Here is a 9,704-nt window from a genome sequence, read left to right as displayed (position 1 = left end):
ATAAGTAAATACATTTGTGCCTTCATTCAATCTCAATAGGCATTTCGAATTGCATGACCTACTAGGGTATTGTTGGAAGAACCTCGTCCACTTGGATTTGTCTTCAACTCTACCAAGTTCTCTATTGTTGTCGTTGCTCCCTTCGAACTAGGTGACTTCTTTGATTCATTCTAGGGAAACTGCTTTGAAGACCCATTCTTTCCCACCATGCTTTGTGAGCTCACCACTCTAGTCATAAGTTCCATGTACCATGTGTACCTGGGTGTTTGCTTCTTGATGGTGGGAGACTCAGCTCTCTTTTGATATCCCTTAACCAAATTATTTTCCCATTTCACTCAAACCTTCCCTATAATGGAAGTCTCTGACTGAGTGGATGCCTCGACTCGCCTTGGGATATGGTCCTCCTCATCATCATCTTGTTGGTCAGCCCAAATACCAAATAACTTATACTGAAACTGAGATATTGGATGAGGATCCATCTTGATAGATATATCCTACTCTTAACTACCACATATCTACTTTAATAATTTTCTTCCTTGCTACTCAAGGCTACACATGCATCAACGTCTAATTTTTAGAGGTTCTCGATCTTGTTGAAGCCCCGAAAATTGGGTCTACAACAAGGGGGATACCCACCCGGTCCAGACCTTGAAAGCAGCTCCTTTTCTGTTTGGGATGGTGGGTCCGACTGGGGATAATGGGACTAGTTTCCCAATTTATGTGTGTGTGTGTGTGTGTTGAGAATTGATATTTCCTTTCTAATAATTTCTAAGTAAAATGATTTTATTCTAAATCTAATTTAACAACATGAAATTGTATTCTAATGAATAGAAATATCTAATTCTAAAACTAACCCGGGATTTAATCTTTCAGTTATGCGATCTAAAATAATTTCTAACAGCAATTGATAATAAAGATCATTCAATCGCTATGAGAAAAGAATTCAATAAAGATAAACCATTTCATATAAAAAGTTAGCCGAAACAATTGTGAAAAGCATATCGCATAATAAGTCACTCATATATTAAGCATAAATAGAATGGCCATCACCGTACAAAAGTGCCAAATGATAACTCAACCATTCAAGCATTCATATAACTGAACATAAATATCACCTTAACACATAAGCAAAAATTGTTAAGAGATAAAAGTACCATTGGTAACAAGTTCTACTCATGAGCTTCAACAATAATGATTTATCTCCTCCTAATTCAACATCTACTAAGAGTACAAAAGTGAAATTTCAGTAGTAGATATTAAACATAGATATCAATAAATCTTGTTCCATTCATTCATCAAAACCTCCTCGGAGGGTGCAGAAGTGCATGTTCTGAGGAAACGTTTTTGACAAATTTCAGGACCATTCCCTAAATGCATGAGAAGGGTTGAAATACTACTAGCTAAAACTAAAAATAGTTTATTACAAAAAATATAGTATGAGGTTTAAATGACCGTCCTCATCTAAGGAAAAAATAAAGCAAAACTAAATCTAAAACTGAATCTGGTAATTAACTATCTATGTATATGTTCTCTGTGGTCACAAGAATTCAGCATCAGCTTGAGGAGAGTTGGTTGGCCGACCTCCGACTTAAGTTGCCCTGCGAAAACAAAATCGGCAAGTGTTGGCGCCATCTTCTCGGTAGAGTTAATGAGGCATTTGAGAGTCATGCATTAACTGTGTGGTTTTACCAAGTATCACCAGTAAGAATCCCAATTCAACTTGGTTAAACTCTTGATAGACTCTGCTCTTTCTTTAGCCTTTTGTCTCCAGCTTGTCTGTAGATGCTATGCATTTGGTAGAAATCCTGGAGTGGTCTCTGATATGAGATTTTCTCTGTGCAAGTTTTCATTGACACAGTCGATGACATTGCTTGCCACTAAGGCTACTTCTTCTGCTACTTGTTCCTCTTTCCTGATCTGTGCATCCCTCTTACGAGCATTTCTTTGTGGGCTTCATTGATTATGGGTGCGCCTGCCTTTTTTCCTTTGTCAGATTCCTGCCAAACCAAATACTCAGAAACTATTTTATCAATCAAATCATAATCATGTTGCAAGTCCACGGCTTGATTAGTGATTTTGTCACTTATCTCGCAATAGGAGTTCGATTGCGATATTCTTTGGCATAATGTTTCTTGCTACTGCAAGAGTTGGTCATTCAAGGAATTGGCTTCTGTGACAAACTCTGTAAGCTTGGGATCATCTTTATGCATCTCTCACATATCATGTAACTGATTTTCTTTTTCGACCAAACTTTTCTGGTATGCTAGTTGCATCTATTGAAAATCTTGCTGTAATTTTTCTAGTTTTTTCTCTGCTTCGCTGTTGGCACTGGCTTGCTATAGCTCTTGCTGCAAAATCTGTAGTTGATCTTCTTTTTCCTTCAATAATTGTTGTACCTCAGACGCTTTATCAATGGTCGCAGAAGCATAGGCTCCTGCGATCTGAGATAATTTAGTGAGATTTTCGGTGGGGTCAGTGGTAGGATCTCACCAAAGAACGTCTAACTGTTCTGCTTCAGGTGAGAGTATGTTTTAATTTTTCCTTTTCTTCCTTTGCCTTCTTACCACCGCCTTATGTTGCAGACTATATAAAATACATCTAGAGGAGAAATTTCCTCTATCTTGAGTATGATTTCAGAAGACGGGGTAATGGGGATATGTTCCATTTCTGGAGCATTTATGATTGTTTCAATGACCAGATCATTTACTGTTTGTACATTACTCTTAGGTGTCTTTGTGCTCTGCCCCTCAGTATTAATTAAGTCATTGAATGTCTCCCATTCCTTATCTAGCTCAGTTCTTGCTGGTGGTGACTGGATGATGAGAAGGGGAAGATTTACCTGTGGAGTAGTCAAAATCTATTGGTCTGGGCGCTCTTTAGATTGGGTAGTATTTCTTACTGACCCTTCGCTTTTATTATGGTCACTTTCAGACCTTTTAGAGCGTTCTAAAGATTCTCTCCCAAAGATTAGATCTAGACTTGCGTGTACTTGAACTTCCACTTAGACTAATACTAGGAGTTGGCTCCCTTATTGGTTCCAAGAGTAACTTATCCAAAGGGATATTAGCTAATCTTCTTTCTCTGTACAATTTGAATTCTTGAAATTCTGCTGGAGGAAATTGCAATTGGGCCAAATGCAGAACTTCTTTAAGTGTACTTTTCTGCTGAAATGTATCATCAAAAGGATCATCTTCTTTGGAAAATACTTTTATTTTGACGGCAGTAGTGAAATTTTTAATGATATCATAAGGATTGAATTGTCTTCCTAGAAATTTGAACAATCGTAGAAATAACATATTGTCTACTTCTTTGAATGCATGACCTAAATCAAATAGTGAAAAGGTCCCACAGGCCACAGGAAATTGCGGCCAAATGGCCTTCTTCTTGTCCTTTAGCTCTTTGCTCATACCTCCCACCCCGTAGGTCTGGTAGGCAATCTCTCATGCCAGTAATTTATCAGGGACATATAAGGGTAGGACATGAGGGGGAGAAAGGCTTCCAAATACTCTGACATAGGTGAAAATCTCTTCTCCAAACCATCTCGTGACAGGGAGAATGTCAACTTCTGCTTCGGGAGAAAATCTTGGAGCGTTCTTATTATACAACATTCTGTATAGGGGTAGCATGACTCCATGACAAATTTTGTAAAAATATGAAATAAACTTGGAATCCCATAATTCCTTATGATAAATATGAATGGGCAAGGGATCCTGAGTAGTCCACTTCCAACCCATTAGAGGAAACTTGGAAACATATTAGATTGCATCCATAACATAGGCAGCCAAATAGAAAGGGGGATAAATCCTCTGAGTAGTAGTTCTTTTGGAGCGGTAGTTTAAAATAGCTGTGGCTAAATTATTAGACAATATCTTAGCCCAATCCACAATAGTAGCATTAGTGGTGGCATCTAATAAGGGTAGCCATTCAGATGGGAACTTGTTGACGTCGAGCTTCCCAAAAAGTCTACAGAGCATAGCAGCATCAAAGAAATACGGGGAAGAGACAGAACCAGTACTATACATATCGTGTTTATCTTTTTTCAGTGGTTCGTCTCTTCTTGACCAGTCCTTGGTGCATTCTGCCAAATCTTCGTTTTCTTTAGCAAACTTCTCCATAAACTGTTTATTGTAGGTTACCTGTGGCTCTGGTAAATGATACATGAGCTTTAAATCTTGTGAAGTGAACGACCCAATGAGTCCTTGGCTCTGAGTCTTAAACTGTCTGTTTGTTATCTCAGAACTATCCAACACCCATTTGACCATGTTCGTGTATGGAAGAATCTTGGGTCTTGTCGCTATCTGGTGCAAGAATGAACATGCTAGTTCAGTAATTGATGCCTCAGACGACCTACGTGAGTCTGCTGTCACTGTAACCTCCATTACTCTGAGATTTTCTTCCTCGAGTAGACTGTACATGCCTTCCCAAGTAGTAACGCTAGTGTCTCTGTTATAGGTGGTGTCTTTGTATAAGGGCGTCATTTCTTTGTCTTCAGAACTCGAAGCTTTTCCATTCTTTCCCATAATATTCTGAACACTGTTGTGTGTACCTTTCTGCTTTCTGCTCCTGCAATTTACAAATAAGGAAAAAGTAATGATAAGAAATAAGGTGACGGGAAAGCTTTAAATTCCGTAATCATATAAAATATATCACCCTATGTGAAATGACTTTTCGATTAGATCCAAACCATATTTCATTAATGATCATTAACTAACTCATTAAATTAACATTAATGCACATAACTTGGCATCGGATTACGGGAAAACTTTTTCGAACAACAAGCCCTGCAGATCTGCAATAAAGTGATTTTGCGATTTGCTTCGCAATATCGCTAATCCATTGTGTTTGACATTCATCTATTAACATATGTTTTTGCAAAATGTGATTTGCGAGATGCATCATTGCATATTGGTAGCATGAGGTATTTCACTTTAAGTGATACTAGAGGCGTATGAAAACTGCGCTGCGATGAGTTTCTTCAGTGTGCAATCTCACATTGCAATTTCAAAATCTTAGGAATTTGCTTATATGATGTTATCCATTACCTTCTTTGCGATGTGACGCTTTATTTTTTAGAGAACTTATCATAAAACTTAAGTCTTTTTTAGATTTTGCGGATATTTCCCTAAGTTTACAATAGTAAAATTTATTCAAAAAGGGAATACAAATGATAATTTAATTTTTAATTTTTTGATAAGGGTCCCCACTTATTTAGTATTAGTAATAAACCTAAATAAGAAGGGGGGGTTGTTGCTGGCCACAAAAATTGTCGATTCACTAGGAAGAACCAGTTATATCTGAATTTTATTTTGATTTTCTAACTTCTAAAACAGAAGGGTTTTTTGGAAAATCAAACTTTATTATAGAAAGATAAAGTACACTATGCTTTCAGCTGTTAATGATAGTTTGTTTCTTCTATGTTAACTTTGATTATTTACTTCCTAGAGCTAGTCATTGTATTTACATCAGCCACTACTTGGTTTGTAAAGATAAAAACAAAGTTTTTCTATAAATCAATTTTAAATATGCTCATTTGTCGTAGGTAGAGCCTCTGCTGCCAGCAAGCGTTTATAGCCTCGACAGGGTTACTTGTTACCCAACAATGATCCTGTATCCTACTTGGAGAAATGTACCATTTTCAAAGGGAAATCCATATCCACGCTTCTTGCTTTTATTTTCTTTTAATTCTTAAAGAACAATGCCTTATTTTGGTATCCAAATTATGACAGTGCCACTCACTTGATTTATAACTTTGCTGAACAAGCTGGCTCGTGATGAGACCCCTTGTCTTTTGATTGCAACAATCTTGAGTCATTGCCCTGTTGTGGTATGCAGTTTTGGCAAAGTCAGCAAGCTATAATATCTATGATCATGATAAGTCGGCTCGTGATGAGACCTCTTATTCTTTAAGTTTAAAGTGTATCACTGGATTATTCCTTGAAGCTCGTAATTCTCTAGGTGGGGAGGAAGTCATTGTTTCCTTAAGAATAGCTCTGGACGACAATTGTAGAGTTTTTGGAAAGAGCTTTTCTACAGAGAATCTTTGTTTTGTTATTGATGCTTTTCATTTGACTGATATAAAACAAATTCCCACTAAAGGTTGCTTTTTATCAAAATTTGCAAGGTTGAAACTAGTATCATTTTCAGGCTTATAGCCTTTGACTGTATCTTTCAATAATAATGACCAATTTTCCAAATCAGTTCTATTTATACAAGCGAAAAACAAAATCTAAAAGAAATACTTGTCTTTTTCGTGAATTCCAAATGTAACCATTTACAACTGGTTTTATTATCAAAATAAAGAAAAAACTAATTTACAAAAATAGAAGAATGATCTCCTATGGAAAGTATTTTTTGAGGATCTACCCGTTAACAGGTAAAGATTCTCTTTTTCCTGTTAAATCCTGTAACATAAAAGTAGATGGACCTATGATTTCCGCAATTTGGAAAGGGCCAAGCCACATTCGTTGGAATTTCGTATGTTTGCCTTTTTCTTCGTGAGCCTTATCCCATTTTAAAACTAGATCTCCAATCTGAAAGTCTTTTCTGGATACCATGTTTGAATCAAAAGAAGCTTTTACTAATGCTTGGTGATGAGCATGAGTTATTTCAGCCTGTTCTTGTTGCTCTTCTAGCTTAAGGATTTGCAGCTACCTTAGTTGTAAGGAAGAAGTTGGTGTTTCATCAATAAATTGGACTAAGGCCAAAGAGGGAATCACTAGATGAGTTGGAAGGACCACTTCTTTCCCATAAACTAAATTAAAGGGAGAAGTGCCAATGGAGGCTTTCTGTGTTATTCAGTCTGCCCATAGAGCATACATTAAGATTTGTGCCAATTCTTATGATTTTGATCAATGGTTCGCTTAATGATTCTGATTAAGTTTTTATTTGTTGATTCAGCTAACCCGTTCCCCTGTGGGTAATAATTGGCAGAGTATTTAAGCTTAAAACCTATTTTGAGGGCAAATTCAGTCATAGCATTGCAAAAAAATACGATGCATTATCAAACATTAAAGTAGAGGGTAAACCAAACCTGGTGATTATGAAATGATCTATGAAATCAATGATGTGTTCGGCATTAGCTGTCTTGAGAGGAACTGCTTCTACTCATTTAGTAAAATAATCTGTAGCTGTAAGGATATACCTATGCTGTTTAGAAGAGTGAGGAATGATCTCACCTATTATATCCAATCCCCATTGATCAAAGGGTTGATCGATATTGACTGGTTGCAAAGGCAACGATGGTTTCTTTTGTCTTCTAGCAACAGTTTGACAAACTTGACATTTCCTTACGTAGCACGCAAGATTTTATGTGCTGTAGCATCTCCAGCATAATGTCCACCTGCTGGTCCATCATGGAGTTCCTGCAACACCTTTTCAGCTTCAGATTTCTCGAGACATCGAAGGAGAACATAATCATAATTCATCCTAAAAAGTACATCGTTTACGAGTTGATATTGCTTAGCCTTCAATCTTAGGGCTCTTTTCTTTGTATAATCTAGGTTTGAAGGAGCATATCCGTTCTTTAGATAAAATATGATATCAGCATATAATGATTCAATATCGTTTAGGCTTACCTCATACATTTGTACTTCTGAAGATGGTATTTCGGAAATAAGCGATGCTCCAGCTAGCATTTTGCAAAGGCCTTGACCTTTTACAATATTTGCTAGTTTAATTTCAGCATCGTATTCTTGTAACCCAATTTGCTCTTTTCTCACCCACGTCTTTTTGTACTAAGAGATTTCTTACCGCTGGAAATGGTACTATGATTTTTGTATGGGTATTAAGTAGGAGGGTCTAAAGTGTATGATGGCTTTGAAAACCACATAAGCTTGTTTCTCGACGTCGGAATAATTTAATTTGGCCCCTTGCAGATTTGAACTGAAAAAGGCAATTGGGGCTTCTGCCTTGTCTTGATTTGCTTGAGTGAGTATCGCAACATATGATCTATCAGAGGCAAATGTGTACAAAATGAAAGGATCGGATAAATTTGGAGTTGCTAAAGATGGGGCTTTTACAATCGCTTGTTTAATTAGATTGAATGCACCATATTCCTCTTGGCCCCATTTGAAGATTGAATTCTTTTTAATCATTGCTTGTAAGGGAGATACAATCCTTGAGATTCCGAAACAAATCTCTTAACAAAATTAATTTGGCCAAGGAAGGATTGCATAGCTTTCTTGTTGTGAGGCAAGGGTATTTTGGAAATCTCCTTGATTAAATCGCGATCAATATGGATTCCAGATTTTGACACTATAAATCCAAGAAGTTTTCCTTCACTTAATGCAAAAAGGGACTTTTTTGGATTAAGTGAAATCCCATACCTTTGGAAACGTTGGAAGATCTGCTTTAAGTCTCTGAGATGATTACCCTCGTTTTTTAGAATATATAGTTATATCATCTAGGTAGATTACCACTGATTTGTTTACTAATCCCTTAAATGCGATGTCCATGGCCCTTTGAAATGTGGTGCCAGCATTGATCAAACCAAAAGGCATCTTTTGATATGCATAAGTACCCCATTTGGTTTTGAATGTGGTCTTTAATTGATCATCAGGATGGACCAAAACTTGGTTGTAGCCGGAGAAACCATCCAAAAAGGACATTAATTCTAATCCTGCAACTGCTTGCAATATTTACCCATGGGAGGCAGGGGAAAATTATCCTTTTGGCAGGCCTTGTTAAGGTTTCGAAAGTCAATGCAAATTCTAGTGTCTCCATTTTTATTTCTATTGGGAATCATATTGGAAACCCATCTAGAATGTAAAACGGGAAAAATAATTTTGGCTTTCAATAATTTATTGAGTTTGGACTTAATTTGGCTTTCTAGATTAGGACGGATCTTTCTCAGCTTTTGCTGGACAGGTTTTTCATTGTTTATCATTGGGATAGTATGCTGAACAATAGAAGTGTCGTAAGTCTTAAGGTCATCATAGTTCTAGGCAAAGACATTTTTGTATCTTTTCAGGAGACGAACATATGCTAATCTTTCTTCAGGGGCTAGGCCAAGACCTAGATTGATATTCTGCGGCTTGGTATCAGTTCCTAGATTTACTAATTCATAGTTCAGAGTTGAACTTTGAAGTTTTGAATTGGTAGATCTTTTGAATTAGTCTTTCAAATCATATAGGTCTTCCAACTTGACTACTAATTTTGGCATAGCATTATTAGTGCTATCTTGTTGCAACTGTTTGTCATGTTGGTCCTCATTAATTATCTAATTAGTGTAAGATCCCTCTGATGTGAGGAAGCTTACAATATCAAGATCATCGTTGAAAATCCTCCAATTGGTAATATTATCAAGAATCGAGGGTCTAAAGATCAATTCGATTGAGAATCTGTTTGGGCTATAGTCTTCTGAGGGAATGAGCTTGGAAGCTACATTTGCCAAGAGGTCAGCGCTAGCATTTTGGAGTCTGGGAATTGATGAAATATTGAATGCTATAAAATGTTTAGTCAGATCTTGTACTAAAGATTGATAATGCTTTAAATGACCTGATAAACAATGTATATTATTTCGTACCTATTTGATAACAATTTCAAAATCTCTGAAGACTTGTAGATATTTGATATCTAATCCGATTGCCTTGTATAATCCTTGGACTAATGCCTCGTATTCTGCAGTGTTATTGGTGCAATCGAACTCAAGTCTACAAGTTAGCATAGTTTTGTTTCCCTCTAGACTGACTAATACGCATCCTCCT

Source organism: Pinus tabuliformis, chromosome 8 (genome assembly GCF_031772625.1).
Source record: "Pinus tabuliformis cultivar Carrire ecotype Pingquan chromosome 8, CPIR1, whole genome shotgun sequence".
Classification (NCBI taxonomy): domain Eukaryota; kingdom Viridiplantae; phylum Streptophyta; class Pinopsida; order Pinales; family Pinaceae; genus Pinus; species Pinus tabuliformis.
The sequence above is the reverse complement of the archived record's forward strand: the minus strand, read 5'-3'. Positions refer to the sequence as shown.